This window comes from Micromys minutus (genome assembly GCF_963924665.1).
Source record: "Micromys minutus genome assembly, chromosome: 19".
Taxonomy (NCBI): domain Eukaryota; kingdom Metazoa; phylum Chordata; class Mammalia; order Rodentia; family Muridae; genus Micromys; species Micromys minutus.
The window spans coordinates 28,569,200-28,587,947 of record NC_137954.1 but is presented as its reverse complement, the minus strand read 5'-3'; the positions used below and the strand labels follow the sequence as shown (position 1 = coordinate 28,587,947).

The following is an 18,748-nucleotide window of genomic DNA, read 5'->3' as shown; positions in this document are numbered from 1 at the left end:
TCTTCTTCAATTTTGATCTTCAGAGACTTGAAGTTCTTGTCATACAGATCTTCACATGCTTTGTTAGAGTCACACCAAGGTATTCTATATTATTTGTATTTGAGGGGTGTCATTTCCCTAATTTCTTTGAGTCTGTTGATACTTTCAGTAGAGGAAGGCTACTGATTTGATTTTCTATCCAGCAACTTTAATGAAGTTCTTTATCTGCTGTATGAGTTCTCTGATGGGATTTTTGGGGCCACTTATTATACTATCATATCATCTGAAAATAGTGATATTTTGACTTCTTCCTTTCTGATTTGTATCCCTTTGACTTCTTTGTTGTCTAATTGCTAAGACTGGCTAGGACTTTGAGTACCATAGTTAATAGGTAGGGAGAGAATGGAAATCCTTGTCTAGTCCCTAATTTTAGTGGGATTGTTTCAAGTTTCTCTTCATTTAGCTTGATGTTGTCTACTGGTTTGCTGTATATTGCTTTTGCTATGATTAGGTATGGGACTTGAATTCTTGATCTTTCCAAGACTTTTAACATGCATGGGCATTGAATTTTTTTCAAATGTTTTCTCAGCATCTAATGAGATTATTATGTTTTTTTTTTTCCTTTGAGTTTGTTTCTATAGTAGATTATGTTGATGGATTTCCATATATTGAACCATCCCTGCATCCCTGGGATGGAGCATACATGATTGTGATGATCATTTTGATGTGTTCATGGATTCAGTTTGCAAGAATTCTATTGAGTATTTTTGCATCAATATTCATAAGGAAGATTGGTCTGAAGTTTTCTTTCTTTGTTGGGTCTTTGTGTGGTTTAGGTATGAGCTTAATTGTGGCTTCGTAGAAGGAAGTGGGAAGTGTTCCTTCTGTTTCTATTTTGTGGAGTAGTTTGAAGAGTATTGGTATTAGGTCTTCTTTAAAAGTCTGATAAAATTCTGCACTAAACCCATCTGGTCCTGGGCTTTTGTGGGGAGGGAGACTTTTGATAACTGCTTCTATTTATTTAGGGGCTATGGGACTGTTTAGATGGTTTATCTGATCCTGATTTCTCTTTGGTACCTGCTATCTATACATATCTGTATAGAAAATTGTTCATTTCATCCAGATTTTTCAGTTTTGTTGAGTATAGCCTTTTGTAGTAGAATATGATTTTTGAATTTCCTCAGTTTCTGTTTTTTTGTCGACCTTATTTCATTTCTGATTTCATTTTGAATACTATCTCTGTGCCCTCTCATTAGTCTGGCTAAGGGTTTATCACTCTTGTTGATTTTTCTCAAAGAACCAGCTCCTGATTTTGTTTTTCTTTGTATAGTTTGTTTGTTTCTACATGGTTGATTACAACTCTGAGTTTGACTATTTCCTGTAGTCTACTCCTCATTGGTGTATGTGCTTTTTTTGTTCTGAAGCTTTTGGATGTGCTGTCAAAGTGTTAGTGTATGTTCTCTCCAGTTCCTTTTTGGAGGCCCTCAATGCTATGAGTTTTCTTCTTAGCACTGGTTTCTGCATATGGTGTGCCTTCATTTTCATTAAATTCTAAAAAGTTTTAAATTTCTTTTATTTCTTCCTTGACAAAGTTAGCACTGAGTAGAGCATTGTTCAGCTTCCATGTATATGTGGACTTTTTGTTGTTTTGTTGTTATTGGAGACCAGCCTTATTCCCTGGTATTCTGATAGGATGCATGGGATTATTTTAATCATCTTGTATCTGTTGAGGCTTATTTTGTGACCAATTATATGGTCAGTTTTGGAGAAGGTATCATGAGGCACTGAGAATAAGGTATTTTTTTAGGATAAAATGCTATATATATATATATGTGTGTGTTAAACTCATTTGGTTCATAACTTTTGTTAGTTTCACTGTGTCTCTGTTTAGTCTCTGTTTCCATGATCTGTACACTGATGAGAGTGTAGTGTTGAAGTTTCCCACTATTATTGTGTGAGGTGCAATGTGTGCTTTGAGCTTTAGTACGCTTATTCCTCAGTCAACGGGCTCTTTTACAATGTGACTCTAGTTTGTATCTGGTCAATAAGAACTAACTAGCCAATATAAAGTCTTATTCCTTTCTTTTCAGAAAATCCTATGAAAATATTTCTGCCCAGCCCTGCTGTTTCCAAACTCCATCAATCTCAAGTTCCCTCTACTTATAAAGCTTTGATATTCCAGACACCCTGCTTCATATTCAACCCAGAGAAAAACCATTGCAAAGTTCCTTGCAAAGACTGTCACACACACACATGCGCGTGCACACACACACACACACACACACACACACACACACACATACACAGTGTTGTCCCTTAAAAACACTTCCCTGGAATACTAGGTACCAGCCCTTTCCTAGCTTGGTGATTTCCAGTTCTACAAGAAAATTGTAGTATGCTTTCAAGTGTGTGGCTCTCCTAGCACCCAAAAACAATGTGGTTCTGATCTTCTGATTTCAGACTTCCAGGGATTTCTATCAAAAGAAAGCATCAAAGAAATATTTTTTAAAAAATCATAATTTCCAAACTCCTATTTTATCCAACCTTGCCTTGATTTTTCATGCACAGCAATAAGGAAGAGGTCATTGCACAGGACCAACTCTTGAAAAAGAAATAAATGGAGTTGGCATAGGAACGGGCTTTCGCGAAAGACAAGATGCATCCAGTGTTATATCATCTGTGCATCTGTCTTCCAGTTGACCCTTCAAGACAACCACGTAAAGCATTTATGATGCTTGGCTGTCCGCCCAGTTTCTGCTAACAGGATTGAGTCAGGACTCCCGGGGCTGCTTGTGGAGCAGGCCTGTACTTCCCTGTCTCTCTGGCTACAGTTGGATTGGTGATGTCTGACTCTCAGCATTTGCCTGTGTCAGGTCTGTCTGTTGGCAGTGAAATAACAGAGCTGATCTTCCAGTTCTCCCTACCTAGCCTTGGGTTTGTTCCAGCTCCTCTTGATGTATAAACCAGTCAAAACTGGATGGACATGCAGAGTGTAAAACATGAACTAATCAGGAAGTAAAACTACAAGTCTCTTTACTCCTGTGTCCTCCCAGGCTAGGTAACTCCTCAGGACAGCCCATTTTACTAGATTTACCGCTACTACTTTTCAATATTGAACTGACAGACATTTCTTCTTCCATTAGCAGGTTAAAAATCAAGAGAGCCTAACCATGGAAATCCATGGAGTTGTGGATCCAGGAGACTGAGTAATGGTTCTGCTCTGGTGAAGAGAAGGTGCCTCCCACTGTCATATAATCTAGAGAACAAGGGGAGGGAGGGGACAGGGAAACTTGAATTCTTTCAAAGAAGGACCTTTGCAACTATCATGAGTCCTATTTTAGAAGAGTTGGGTCAAGTTTTCCACTGCTAAATAAGTTACCCCAGTTACTTCATACAACAGCCAGCACCAATTATCTCTCAGAGGGCTCCTCTTGACAATGCTCCCTCAACATCTGTCTATGTTTGTAGTCAGAGGTCATCTGAAGCTTTATCCTGGGATGCAAGTGTGCCCAAACAGTATAAACCATCCGGTGGTAGGGTGGCTGTCACTTGTTGGACATCTGGCTCTATCTGATCATTGCCTCCAGACACAATCCCGGCCAGATGGCAGCTTTAGTATAGTTGCTATTCTGTCCTAGTTGCTCAATGAGGGAAACAAGAGGAAGAGATACAGAGGGCAAAGAGAAAGAACTGACAACCTTGGGTCTGCCTTTCAGTTCCTAACTTTGAAAGTCTCAGGGGACACACCCACTGCTTCCTATGGGTTAGTAATGAGTCATTAGGCTGCCCTATATTCAAGGCAATTACATCAGCCTTTCATTTAAAAGAGTATCAAAGAATTCTCAAGCATGTTTGAAGCCTCCAGAGTGCTGTAAACCATGTGCTCACATTCAAATCACCCAGGAAGCTTTATGTAGATCCCGATGCTTGGGGCAGACCCCAAGTCAATCATTCCCCAGTATGGAAACCAGGTATCAACTTATTCACAACATGAACCCAAGTCTAAGAATCACTGTTTTCAATAGTAGTGTGTGTTGGTTTGAATATGCTTGGCCCTTGGGAAGTGACACTATTCGGAGGAGGTGTTATCTTGTTAGAAGAAGTGGGCTGAGAGGTACTAAGGCTCAAGCTCCACCAATGCAGAAAAAAGCCTCCTCCTGACTTCCTGTGAATGACAGTCTCTTCCTGGCTGCCTTCAGATCAAGATTTAGAACTCTGCATTTTCTCCAGCACATGTCTGCCTGGACCCTGCCAATGCTTTCTGCCATGATGATAATGGACCAACCCTCTCAAACTGTAAGTCAGTTCCAATTAAAGGTTTCCCTTTATAAAAATTGCCTTGGTCATGGTATCTCTTCACAGCAATGAAACCCTAAGACAAAGGAGATTCCTTTTTAGCATGCAAGATAAAATCCTGGCTGAAAGCTTTCTCTTATAAAGCCAATATAAAGCCCTTACTCTCCACATCAAGCCAGCCAAGAAGTTTCTGTGCATCAGAAATATTTTGAAATGTCTTCTTTATGCTCTGAATTCAAATGTGCAGGTACTATAAATTCCAGTTCCCAAAATCAACTACATATTAGCCTGGTAAGCTCAAATGGAAAATATATAAAATGTAACTTATAAAATAGCATAAGCACAATGAGATAAATGTTCATAGCAAAGAAGCTTCCACCATATGTAGAGTCGCCATGGAGACAAGAGCTACAAATGTGTTGTGATGGACACATGAATGTCAGAAGCAGTCTGAACATCATTTCAATGACTTTCCAAAAATAAAGCTATATCGGTTCTCTTGGGTGTCCATAATAAAATACCAAAGCTGGCTTAAACCACAAAAGAAAAAATATTTTTCTCAGACAGCATCCTGGAAGGTGGAAGTCCCCAGATCAATATATTGACAGATATAATTTCTTCTAAAGTTTTCTCATTGGCTTATGAATGGCTACCCTGTAACAATCATCTCTTTCTTAGGGACACTTCGTGTGTCTCTCTGAATTAATCTCTTTTTCTTACAAAAACACCCTTTATATTTGGATAGGGACCACTCTAATGAGCACATTTGAACTCAGTAGCCTCTTAAAACAGTCTCTCTAAATACAGTAAGTCCTAAGGTATTAGGGAGAGCATCCTACTGGGCCTCTGGAATTGTTCAAGCTGAGAGAGAATTTATTTGTGCAGGACGAGTGGGTATTGAGAAAAGCAAGCACCACCAGCTTTCCTTCACTAAATGGCAAGAACAACACTTCACTTGCTATTGCTATGACATTTGAATTTTTCCCTAAAGAACATAGCTGGGTCCCTTGAGGAGGTTTGATTTAAAGTAATCTAACACTCCACTGTAACCTATGTGCTTAATTTATCACAAAAAAAATCAATATCCCTTATCTTAATTGCTGAGGAACATTTAACTTTTAAAACTAGATTTTCTAGAGTTGTGGACACATTACTGCTGCTTAATACTTAAAACTCTACCACGTCTAGTTGATACACTACTAATTACCTAAGCGAAAACAGACCTCTGAATAAAGGCCACCTTCTGTTTTATGCTTTCCCAAACTCAATGCCTCCATCAGTTGATCTAGTACATACTTTAAAACTGATCACATTCAATAAGTCATGAGAATTACCCCTTCCCCTTGTTTACAACTTGGAAAAAAACAAAACAAATTGCCATTGGCCAAATTTACTTTAAAAAAAAATTGGTTCAGTGGTGAACGTGACCTTGAATTTGATCAGATCTGCACATGAACTACTGAAATGTATAAAGAACAAATAAAGGGGCGGGTGGGATCCGACGTTTGAACGAGACGAAGACAGAATCGGAGCCGGGCGCGCAGATAGCGGACACGGGTCCTGTGAGAGCCGAAGATGGCCGTGAATGTTGTCAGTCACCAGTGATAACCTAAGTCGACATGATATGCTGGCTTGGATCAATGAATCTCTGCAGCTGAATCTGACAAAGATAGAACAGTTATGTTCAGGGGCTGCACGCTGTCAGTTTATAGGCATGCTCTTCCCTGGCTCCGTTGCCTTGAAGAAAGTGAAATTCCATTCTAAGCTAGAGCATGAATATATCCAGAACTTCAAAATTCTACAAGTCGGCATCAAGAGGATGGATGTGGACAAAAATAATTCCTGTGGATAAATTAGTAAAAGGAAAATTTCAGGACAATTTTGAATTCGTTCAATGGTTCAAGAAGTTTTTTTGATGCAAATTATGATGAAAAGGAAGGAGTATGATCCTGTAGCTACCAGACAAGGTCAAGAAACTGCAGTGGCTCTTTCTCTTGTCGCTCCAGCTTTGAGTAAACCAAAGAAACCTCCCAGGTAGTGCAGCCCTACAGAGACCCATTGCAACACAGAGGACTACTGCAGCTCCAGGCTGGCCCGTGGGATGGTGTGAAAGGATCCTGCTGTGGGCAGTGGAGAGGACGAAGCAGCCTGAATTGACTAGCAGATCAAAGTATTGAAGCTTACTGTCAAAAACTTGGAGAGAGAGACTTCTGCTTTGGAAAACTAAGGAACATTGAACTGATTTGCCAGGAGAATGAGGGGGAAACCGACCCTGTACTGCAGAGGATTGTAGATATTCTTTAAGCCACGGACGAAGGCTTTGTGATACCTGATGAAGGGGGCGCACAGGAGGAACAAGAAGAGAATTAAGCAGCCTGGACCAGCAGAGCAACATCCGAAGTCTTCACTCCAAGTCGTGTGCTTAACTGTTAAATACTCCCTTTTATTAATCTTAGAGGATTCACTGGTTTCTTTCCATAAGCAAAAAGTACCTCTTCTTCAAAGTGCACTCTGCAAAAGTCTCACCTTTTCCGATGACCAGTAGGAGCTTTTGCCTTGTAGCAGAGCAGTATTAGCATCTAGTTGGCTCACCAGGGAAACAACTATGAGGCTCTTCATGTGGATGCTGGTCACACTGACTGATGGAGAAGGCGTTTATAATGCACGAGGTGACAACCTCAGAAGTGTAAAGACTGAGCTGAATTCTAAACTAATATGAAATTCTGGCAGAGAACATTGTAATAAATAAATGCCTTAAGAGTATTTAAAATATGCTTCCATATTTCAGAATATGAAGTGTAACATGACAGGAGATTTTGTGTGTCTGACATTGTGTCTGGGACGGAAGGGCCAGACTTTAGACCTTTGGAACCTGCTGTTGTAGGCCTCTCAAGGCTGCTTGGATCTTACAGATGTAGGCTTTGGCCCAGAAGTAAAGTTTGAAAAGGTCTGTAAACTCATTTTGTGTCATTGGTCAGTTGTATCCATGCTATAAAAGCGAGCAGCAGGGTTCCAAGAATGAATGAAGGGCATCTCTGCCCCGCAGGGCCTGCATTCCTCTGACAGTTTTCCAAACTGTCCCCCAAGTTCCTGTGTATTATGTTTCTGAGACCGACCCACATCTCTGGAATTTGAATGGGCGTTGAGCCCCATCATGCTGTCTTTTAAGTTTACATTTAACACCTCTCTTCTCTGCTCCCTCTGACCTCTGGGAACTCCTCTGGCTCCCAAAGTTTGCTGCTGAGCGTTGTAAATACAGCAGGCAGGTGATCATGCTGCAAGTTCTTGCTGGACCTCTGGCAAAGGAGTGATCAGTGAAGGCCAGTGTCACCTCACCTCAGGCTCTGTGAGGCTCGCTGTCCGCTGTTCATAGCTCCCCATTGTCACCCGAGTACTTTGCCAGTGCACTAGAGATGAAATTCTCTAGTGTGTCACTAAATGTTAAAATGTTTCTTTTAAAGAATATATAGCACTGTGACTGAAATATTAATATTTAAAATACTTCATTCCTTAATTCTCCCTCATTTGCTTTATTCACAGCCTATTCAGTTCCTTTGTTTGGCAGACCTCTGCACAATGTGTTACCCACTACTGAGATTGTTCAGCCCCTGACGTGTTTGTATCAATTTGTTTCTGGTGGTAGCTTGTCTTATGCTGTGTATAGAAAACAGGTATTTTGTGACAGTTTGTTGTGTAGTGCATACTCTGTGGAATTCAGAGGAAAATCCAAACTCAGTGATTAACAATGCCAAAAATAAGTAAGTAAATAAATAAATAAATAAATAAATAAATAAGGAAGAGACATCATTATTTATCTAGCCATATCATTGTGCTCAGAGTCCCAGAATCAGTCGAGGCAACGTATCGAGCTAGGGGAGACATCTTCTTACCACAACTCAGATAAGAAGTCCAGGAGAAAAACAAATATAAGCCAAACATACACTGTCATGTGTAGAGCATCTCTCCAACAAACCATGAGGTCCTTCTCCGTGTGTGAAGAACATCACATTTCATCAGTGTAAGACTCATATTACAACTAGTCAAATCTCAAATTTCACTCATAGCATTGATGTGTAACTCCACGACCGAGAATGATCTGAAACATACACCATACAAATAAATGAGCCAAACTCTAAAGGTCAGTTTCTAAACAGCCTAAAATGTGACATTTTTATTCCATGTTGCCTCTTTTCTTCTCCAGTTCTAGTGAGACTTTTGACAAATGACATTATAATTCCAGAGGCCAGACTGTCCCACAAGGCTGGGAACTGACTTCCCCCAATCTGTTTCTGCTCTCAATATCTAGAACTTTCTTCAATGTAGGAAAAAGAAAAGAAATAAATCTTCCTTTGATTACAAGTACTTTTTCTTACTTGGCATGAGAGAAAAATTTCATGATCATGACTATATGCTGAAAATAGCAGATTAGGAAGAACAGTATCTATGAATAATATGACTACAAATGACTACAGTAATAGGTTAATGCATATTTTTGAATAGATGGATGAGTAATATGACAGGTTCAATGACAGAGACTATAGTGACAGATTCAAATTCCATCATCCCACTATGAATGATTTTAGTTTGCCTGAGAGTTTCAAAATCATGTATGTTAGATCATTGGCTTAGTAAAATGGGTTCAGTGGCAAAAGCCTGATATCGTATGGTAGAGAGAAAGAAAAAGGCAACTCCCAAAAGTTGTCCTCTGACCTCTACAAATGTACTATGGTGCACATGTGTCCACACACACACACACACACACACACACAAATATTTAAACATGTATTTTAAATAATCTTTTAAAATTAGCCATTACTTATATTTTGAGACATTTAATAATCCTCAGGGGCTTTGTTCTGGAAAGGGTAGATATTGTTTACAGTACATGCCATGCCTGAGTCGGTACTTGGTAGTCAGTAATTTCATCCCTGCTGTAGACTCTTTGTCCCTGGTGTACTGAGAGAGTTGTAACAAGGTAGGATTAAGGAGCAGGCTCTGTGTCAGTGGTATATAGCCATGGCTTTCTGATATCTATCAGGTTTCCGTGGTGACCCAGTACCATGAGACCATTTGTACACATTATGTAATGAGAAGCTACAGAAAGTCAGAGAAGACAGTAGCCAGGACTAGCCTTACCTACCTTTCCTCTTTATTTTTCAATTTAAAAAATGGTTAGTGATTGATTAGATCATATAAATGCTGTTGACTTACCTAAGTCATTATCCTGACCAGATATACCCAAAATGTGTACAATTGTAATCCAATCCTGCAGTTAACCTATTATGCTAATTACATAATAACAGAATGGAATCTTAACAACAACTTCTGGACTAGTCCTGATACATATCGCCTTAGTGGCCCTCTGACAACTGTCTTATAAGGCAATGGTTAAGCATCATTGTATAGCTTCCCTGGAGAGCCACAAAATTTGACAAAATTGTAAATATATAGGTTTATTTGTAGGCCTAACACTTATAGATTTCCAGGTCTTTTAAAAACCAATCACTATACATTTCCTCAGTTGCTATGTTCAATAACTGGAAATATATAGCAGGTATCCAAATATGAATAACTCCCCCAAGAAACTAAGCTGTCTTAGCATGGTGATATATACCTTTAATCCCTACTTCTTGGAAAGTTAAAACAAAAAAAAATGATGCTTCAAGGCTAGTGTACGTAACACAGAGAAATCTTATTATTCATATGCATGTGTGTACATATATACAAACACATATGTATATGTATATATATAGTAAGAAAGGCAATATATAAACGCATGTACTAGAATGCTAACAGTTCTATACAGTATCACTTTACTGAGCTCTAGCAATGTCTTGATCCTTGAAAGTAGAAAGCAGAGAACAAGGAACATTTTGAGAGTCGAGTCTTTTAATGGCCCAAAACCTATTCCCAGTGACACTTCCTCCAAGAAGGCTACACCTCATAAGCCTTCTCAAATAGTTCTACAAATTGCAGACCAAATATTAAAATATATCAGCCTATGGGGGCCATTCTCATCCAAACCATGACAGCTGGTTAACTTTATGTGTCAGTAACTGAGCCCTGTGGTAGCCAAGTATGTGTTCAGACAACCCGGGTGTTTCTGCAAGAGTGCTTTAGAATGAAATTAGTACTTAAAGGGCTACAGTGAGTAAATCACATAACAAGGTCGGCCTTTATTAATACTTCAGCCTAAATAAACCACAACTTTAACACTCCGGAAGTAGAAGGCAACCCCCACTCTCTCAGAAATGTATCAGAAAACAATAAAAACGTGTCTCCAAGTTCCAAAGTGTGTGAAGCCCAAACTCAAGGCGTTGGAAGGACTGGCCAGGGCCTGCTTCCTAAGTCACAGATGACCACCTTCCTGCTGTGTGTTCATGTGCTGGAAGTGCTCAGTGACCTCTCCAGGGTCTCTTTTAGTGGTACCAGGCAGTCACTAATCCACCAAAAGCTTCCTCTCTTCTCTCCATCACATTAAGGGCTAGAATTCAACACACAGCATCTAGACGGGGACGGAAATCTTGTACATGTGGTGGCTACCTTTGAGCACCAGCTTCTTCCTGTCTGTACAATGGAACTTGGACACAGGATCTTCTTATACTGTCAGCTCTTCTTGGTCTTCATCCTGCCAATTCACCCTCTGGACTTCATCTGCATAATCACATGAATGTATATGCATATACTGGTTCCATTTCTCTGGAGAGCATTAATACAAATATTAAGTCATATTTTTGATATGTATTAAGTATATTCTATAGACTTTCCTGCAACTTTTCTGCATATACATATTACAGTTTTATTGGACTGTACTTATAACTATGTCCTTTCTTATTATGCAGCTTATATATATATATATATTTACTTATTTATTTATGTATTTATGTATTTATTTATTTATTTATTTATTTATTTATTTATTTATTATGTAGGAGTACACTGTAGCTGTCTTCAGAAGAGGGCATCAGATCTCATTACAAATGGTTGGGAGCCACCATGTGGTTGCTGGGGTTTGAACTCAGGACCTCTGGAAGAGCAGTCAGTGCTCTAACCACTTAGCCATCTCTCCAGCCCCTATTGTGCAGCTTTTAGTAAACAACTTTATGCTGAGGAGAAAGCAAAGGATTCTACTGGATTGTGACTTTGACAATTGATACTGGTCCTTCACAGAGTTCTGTGTGAGGGAAAATTCAAAATGGAAGAGCAAAAGACATGGGAAAAGTACAGGGGACCTGTCTGTGGAATATCAGGTAGCCAGTGAGGAAGCAGACAGCAAGAAATGAGGCTGTGGAGGAGCATGGAGAACCACATGGGAAGGGAGAGTCTTGATTACCACAGAATAGAGCCCGAGCTCATCCTGGAGACTGTGGCCAACCATAAAAAGTTCACAAGCAAGTGACTGGCATAACCAGGTCTTACTTATTCTGGGAGCAGAGGAAAGGGAAGGAGGGATGGTGATAGCAGCAGCAGAAGCAGCGTGAGGAAGAAGACCAGTAGGAACTCATGCCAGGAGATGATAAGAACGGGAGATCAACAATGGGGAAAGGAGACAAGTCTGTAACACATGGTAGAGGACTTCTGAAGCATCAAGGAATACAGAGAGCTTGTACAGAGTTTGCCTGTGGTCAGAAGGGCAGATCTTCTCGCCTCATGCTATGCTAATACTACTATCTACCTGGGGACTCACTTATGAGCCCATGAGATAGTAAAGTTGTTAAGAATCACTTCCAGATTCTCCATCTTAAACACAAGTTTTTTCAGGGCTTTCCCTATATTTCTCTGAAGCTGTAGGTGTAAGCATTTGCCCTGGTGTCCCATCAAAACCCATCCTTTCCAAGGAAGCCCTCCTTTTTCTCATGCCCTACTATAATAGAAGAAGAGGAAGAAGAAGAGAAAGAAGAAGAGGAAGAAGAACAAGAGGAGAAGGAGGAGGAGGAGGAGGAAGAGGGAAAAGAAGAAGGAGAAGAAGGAGGAGGAGAAGAAGAGGGAGAAGAAGAAGAGGAAGAAGAGAAGGAAGAAGATGATGATGAGGAGGAGGAGGAGGAAAAAGAAGAAGAAGAAGAAATTCACGGGGTCAGGCCCTGGACAGACTAGGTTGCTTCTTCCTGCTTTCATCTCCAAAGGACATTGCAAACTGTTCTGTGAGTCCTGTCTTGTTTACATAATAGCTTCTTAAGACTTCTGTCATGTTTTCAATTTCCCTTGGGGGAGAAAAAAAATGCTACTCTCCCCAAGATTCATAAGAACACAGGAGAACGGTTTAATTAGTACTCCTGAGAAGCAAACACTGAAGTGTTCAACATAGAGGATAGAACAACACTAGCAGAAGAATTGGTGCAGGCTAAGAAAGATGTAAAGATAAGGCCAACATAGAGACATAAAGAAGGCTGGAGCTCTTTCTTTTACGCCTTTGTCCCTTTTCTCCCCATTCCCTTCCCCCTTCTCTCTACTCCTCTACTCCTCTCTTCTCTTCTCTTTTCCTCTCACTCCCTCCCCCACACTCTCTCTCTCTCTCCTCTCTCTCTCTCTCTCTCTCTCTCTCTCTCTCTCTCTCTCTCTCTCTCTCTCTACCCCTACTACCCTCTTAACACTCCTCCCTATGTCCTGAATAAACTCTATTCTATTCTATAAATAAATAAATAAAAGAACGTTGGAGAAAAATGAAAGTATGTACATCACTGTAACAGAAATGTGCAGTAGAGACAGCTAAATGCTTTATGAACTTGCATGTGCCCAGAATTCTGCTAGGAAGCCACCCTTCTGGCACTCCTGGTTTGCTTCTCAATGATGCCCTAGGTATAATCTGTTCATATTTGATAAATATAATTACACAGCATTCATTATAAAGTCACGTTTCTAAAATATTTTTCTGTGGGTGTCATCTTTGGGCCAGATGCTACAACTTGGATAAAGGTTCTAAATCCTTTTGTTTAACAACCTATATAACATGACTATCTATAAAGTCAAATTATTTAGAAACATTTGAAAGATTAATTCTAATATTAAATGATGGCAAACAAATATGTTCAAGTTGCACTGAGGTTGCTATTGATGCCCCATTCAATTAACATGTATTTATTGAACGTCCTAACATGTGGAACAGAATGACAAGAACTTGGTCTACGGGTATTGGTTGGGAGTAACAAGAGAATTTTACAAAAGCATTTTGTGCTATGTCTATTAAACAATATGCATTTACACACATATAGACAGATCTAAATGGGTTAGTAGGTTATTCTTAACAAGACACAAATTAGTTGGGGGGGGGGGCAGGTATGGGAAATATATTGGGGAATGAGGAAATGGGGAGGGAGGGAATGGGGGATGAACCTATCTAATATATACATTATGCAAACATATAAAATCTTCAAAAATGAAATAAGGTTATTTCTAAAAATAGTGATGTTCTCAAAAACTATTGTAGCTTTAAGTAACTCACCCTACGCATGATGTCACCCTACCCATGATATCACCCTACCCATGATGTCATTGTGCCCACATCAAACAATATCAGCTTATATTTCCTTCAGGACTCTTCACTCAACTTCACATATAGCACAAGTGGAAACAAGCCTCATTATATTATATGTTGTCTAAAACTGCATTTCTTCTTCTCCCAAAAATACTTTTCTCCATACCCCACCATTTGGCTCCCTTTTTTTCCTTCCCATCTCCCATGTCCTGTTGCCTAGTCCTTCCTAATAGTGTGAGTTGAACAAACGTGTTTTAATGTTTATAGAAACCTTATACTTACTCTATTTCATTTTATGTTTAAATGGATCTCAATGTCCAGTAAGAGGTCAGAAGAGGAGGAAGAGGAGACAGAATCTTCCAAGGCCAGGCAGAGAGTGCGGGATCTAGAATTTCAAGTCTAACTCTTCCAATTGCAAACCTAACACGCTTTGTCTTCAGTGAACCTGGAAGTTTCTCCAGGAAGGCCAGAGGAATGACAGACACTTCTCAATTATTTGTTTCTTCTGACTGGGGTCTGAGCCCCAAGTAAATTCAGTAGTCTTGGGTCTTATAGTAAAATGAGCATAGCCTAGAGTCCAGGAACTGCAGCTCAGGGGAGGAAAGCTCAGTTGCCAGGGAAACAACATCACTTGACCTAATTTCTTCTTCACAGAAGAAACTTTTTTCAGGGCTGACTATGATTCTTTCTGTCCTTTTTTCAGAAAGGAGGCCATTCCTAAAAGGAAGATCAAGCTGTGGGAAGAACAGTCTATTTTAATTATCCAACCACACTGGCTGGACTCATTTGTCTTCTTTGTTATCAAGTTCTAATCACTTTCAATGAAATGGAGTCATTTTTCTTTTTTGTTTAATATCTCCATGTATCAAGAACTATGTACTACATTTTGGATTCATACACATATAAATCTAATGACAAGAGTACTTCTGGGCTAGATTCTTGGCAGATGGAGAAAGGGCTTAACAGTTAAGGATCCTGGATGTTCCTCCATAGGGTCTGTGTGTCCCAGCACTTACATGGTGGCTGGCAACCACCGGTTACTCAGTTCCAGAGGGAGCTGATGCCCTCTTCTGGCCTCTGAGGGTACTAAACATGCTTTGTTGCAACATGTGTGAAAAGGAAACACCATACCCAGCAAATAAAAAAATTTTAATGTTTTAAATAAATATTTTAAAATTAAAGACAGTAGATTATTTAAGTGGGGAAAAATGTGAATATACCCAACACAATAATACATACATATGGGTATTCAGCAGATGTTTTTCAACCCTGAATCTGTCCAATTTTCTACCTGGGCATCTCAACTTTAGAAGCTTCATAAACTGTTCATGTAAACTAAACATGATACTAAATATTCCCAGATTGTGCTGCTTTCTCAAAGCCCCATTCCCTGCCTAAGGATATCAGACATATCAACCTACCACTAAACAGAATCAAAATAATCAGACTGTGAAGAAACAAAACTGCACACATCTCATAGGGAAGGATAAGACAAAGCCACCCTGATGACTGCCCAGGAAGTGTGACTGCTTAACCTTTCCTTCCGGATGCCTTCTCTCCAAGTACTGCAAGAAACAAATGAACCACCGCTGCGCATATTCCACCAGTAAAAATGGGGACAGGCTTGCTGTCCCTAAGAGAAAGGCCAGCTGGACTAGTATGGCTCATTTGCACTTCTCTGGCCCTAGCTGTTTCCATTAAGCAAATACAACAACAGAGTTAAGATGAAGTTCAGGGTTTTTTCCACACCCAAAATATCTTTATTTGCAACCCTGGAAGTGCTGACGTCATGTGCTTTACAAATCTTCTCCCCCACAAGTCCCATTTAGATGTCATTGACAAGATTGCTGCATCTCTAATAATGGTAGGCTCAGGCCTGTCAGCAGTGTCCGTTGCTATAGTTACCAGTAAGGAATGACAAGGACTGTAGCTGCCAAAATTAAAGTGCCACAGAGACTGACTGCATATTACTTAGCAAATGATCCCACCTGCCACAGAGGCTGATTATTAGCAAGGAAAATAGTACTCCTTCAGGCCAAGTTAATAGAGAAATGAACAAGGCACTAAGGGTCTCTCTATGTTCCCTTTTCTGGATTCTAATGAACTTGTCGAGAGGAAAAAAGAAACAAAACCCTAATAGCTCTAAAAAGAAAGTTTTCAACCTTCACTGTTTCAAGGTTTGGGAACACAATACCACAATAATCAGCCCATTGAATTACTTTAGACACCACAGGAACTGGCTCGTCAACCTGCTAGAGCTGTTTATGTCCAATAGGCTGCTGTGTCCAAATTTAAAAATCCTTGACTGAGCCTGTGCCCTCATCTATCAAAGAAAGAATCATCTGTATGAGATTGGCTCAGCTGGCATAGTCAGCCATTTGCAGCTCATTGGAGGTCTTTGAGAAGGAATAGAGAACACTTAGTTCTCTTAAAAAACTAATAAGAAGAATAAGAATACCGTTGTGTGTGTGTGTCAGCAATAAGAGGTTAGATGCCTTAGTAGAATTGGTAGCATCTCTTCATCCTTCTTTCCTATTATATCCCAACCACAGTTTCCCCTCCTTTCTCTCCCCCAGTCCCTCCCCCTCATCTCCCCTAGATCCACTCCTCCTTTCCCTTCAGAAAAAGGCAGACATCCTAGAGATATCAACCAAACATGGCATATCAAGTTACAATAAAACTAGGCATAGCCCCTCATGTTAAGACTGGACTAGGCAACCCAGTAGGAAGAAAGATGTCTCAGTGTTTCTGTTTTCTCCATAGACTTTTCACTCATTCCTCTCTCACTATACATGCATGTGGGAAGAGAAAGCAATTGGGAAAAGTTAAATGGCTAAGTTTTAAATTCCCAGAAGAAAGGCTTGCTTTTTCTTTTCATGAGTCTTTCCTCTCTGTCTTAGTTAGGGTTTTACTGCTGTGAACAGACACCATGACCGAGGCAACTCTTATAAGGACATTTAATGGGGGCTGGCTTACAGGTTCAGTCCATTATCATCAAGGCAAGAGCATGGCAGCATCCAGGCAGAGACAGTGTGGGCAGAGCTGAGAGTTCTTCATCTGAAGGCTGCTAGTGGAAGGCTCCCAGGCAGCTAGGACCAGGGTATTAAAGCCCACACTCACAAGGCCATTCCTACTCCAACAAGGCCACACCTCCCAACAGTACCACTCCCTGGGCCAAACAGGTATAAACCACCACACTCTTGCAACATTGTCGCAACATTAGTGCTTAGATGCCCTTGTGTTATTTTCCCCATCTGTTTATCTCAATTTACCTCGTTCTCTCATCACCTAGCCTTGTTTTTTCTTGTTGCCTTTTGTACCGTTAGCATTCGTCATTGCTTATAAGCTTGCTTGTTATTCCCGTATGGTCTGATACCACGTGTGAATAAACAGGCGTTGCCTTTTAGGGATCAAGCAAAATGATTTTTTTTAGCTACATTAACTGGTTGGTTTTGTGTGTGTGTGTGTGTGTGTGTGTGTGTGTGTGTGTGTTGTGTGTGTTGTGTGTGTGTGTGTTGTGTGTGTTGTGTGTGTGTGTGTGTTGTGTGTGTGTGTTGTGTGTGTGTGTGTGTTTTGTGTGTGTGTGTGTGTGTGTGTGTGTGTGTGTGTGTAAGTACCTTGTTTTATAACATGCATGTGGAAGTCAGAACTTTCAGGAGCCAGTGTACTTTTACCATGTAGGTTCCAGGGATAGAACTCAGGTCATCAGGCTAGGTGCCAAGTGCCTTTACTTGCCGAGCTATCTCACTGACCAGAATAATATTTTTTATAATAAGTATGTTTCTCTCCCTTCCTCCTCAGCCCCAAAACTGTGAGGTTACCAAATCTCACGTTTTGTCATCACTATGTGCCACATAATCACATGCATATATGCTTGATAAATATTTGTTAATGAGTAAATAAATGTTGGTTAATTTTCACTATTAGTAATTAAAAGTACAAGAGCTAAAGGCTTCAAAGCAATGGGTGCAGAACTTTTTTTTAATTTCAGATTCTTCTATTAGTCTTCAGCTGGAACAAATAATTAATCTTGGGATCCCAGTTTTTTCTGATCAAAATAACTAAGAGGTCCTTACTGCAGTTAAGATAAAGTGAAAATTCTTCCCCTCCCCCTTGCTCTTATGCATGTAAGTGGAACGGAAAGAATCCATGAAGCACTTTTCTAAAGATGTTGGAAAGTAGAAAAGAGACAGAGATTTCAAAGTGTCATCAGGGTGGTGTTAAGTGCCACCTTTTCCCCTCAAGTTTCTCTAAGCCTGAACCCAGGCAGTCTAAAGTCTGTCCTTGTGCACCCACTCTGAGCACCACGCAGCTCCTAGCACTCTGACCAGAGGAAGGGAAGAGTATAACCCAGTCGCTCTTTTTCCCTGCATCCTTCAGCCATTTGGCAGCTGACAGTCAGGAGGTATAGCTAGCAAAGTAAGTGAAAAGGGAGACAAGCCCCAGTTCTCGAGTGCACTGCCCAGAAGGAGAAAGGCTCCTCGGTAGCAGAAACCATGGATAATGGAAGTTCACAGAAGTCCTAGTTTAAAGTCATGGAGGAGGCTGGAGATACCGCATATAGGAGACTGTCTGCCCAGCAAGAGTGTGGCTCTAGGTTGGATCCTCAGACTACACAACATAAAAGGACGTATATAAAACAAAAAGTCTCCAAACCGAGATACAAGGTGTTGGCAGGTCCCACCTAAGCAAGTTGGCAAATAGAAAATAATAAAGAAATAAATAACCTAGCAGAGACCCACAGTGTTCCAAGACACGATCTTAAAAGTCCTCCAGTAATACAGACGCAAAATCACTCAACATCCCAAAGGAGAGCAAAGAAAGTAAGCAAGCTATCAGATCGCAAATGACACAGATACTGGATCTTTCATCGAAGACTTTATAGAGGCTATAAAAATGTGATTTAAGAAGTCAGACCACTGTTCTTGTAACAAGTGGAAAAGCAGAAAGTCTTATATAAATAAAAGATATAGAGCAGAACCAAGAAGAAAGAACAAAAGA

General features: G+C 40.2%; 1 pseudogene across 1 annotated transcript; it reads left to right on the top strand.

Moving 5' to 3' along the window:
- The first annotated feature begins 5,850 nt into the window (after nucleotides 1–5,850).
- LOC308432838 (microtubule-associated protein RP/EB family member 1-like) lies at nucleotides 5,851–6,579 on the top strand (annotated as a pseudogene). Its single transcript has one exon. The product of its transcript is annotated as a microtubule-associated protein RP/EB family member 1-like (transcript).
- The last annotated feature ends 12,169 nt before the right edge of the window (nucleotides 6,580–18,748 follow it).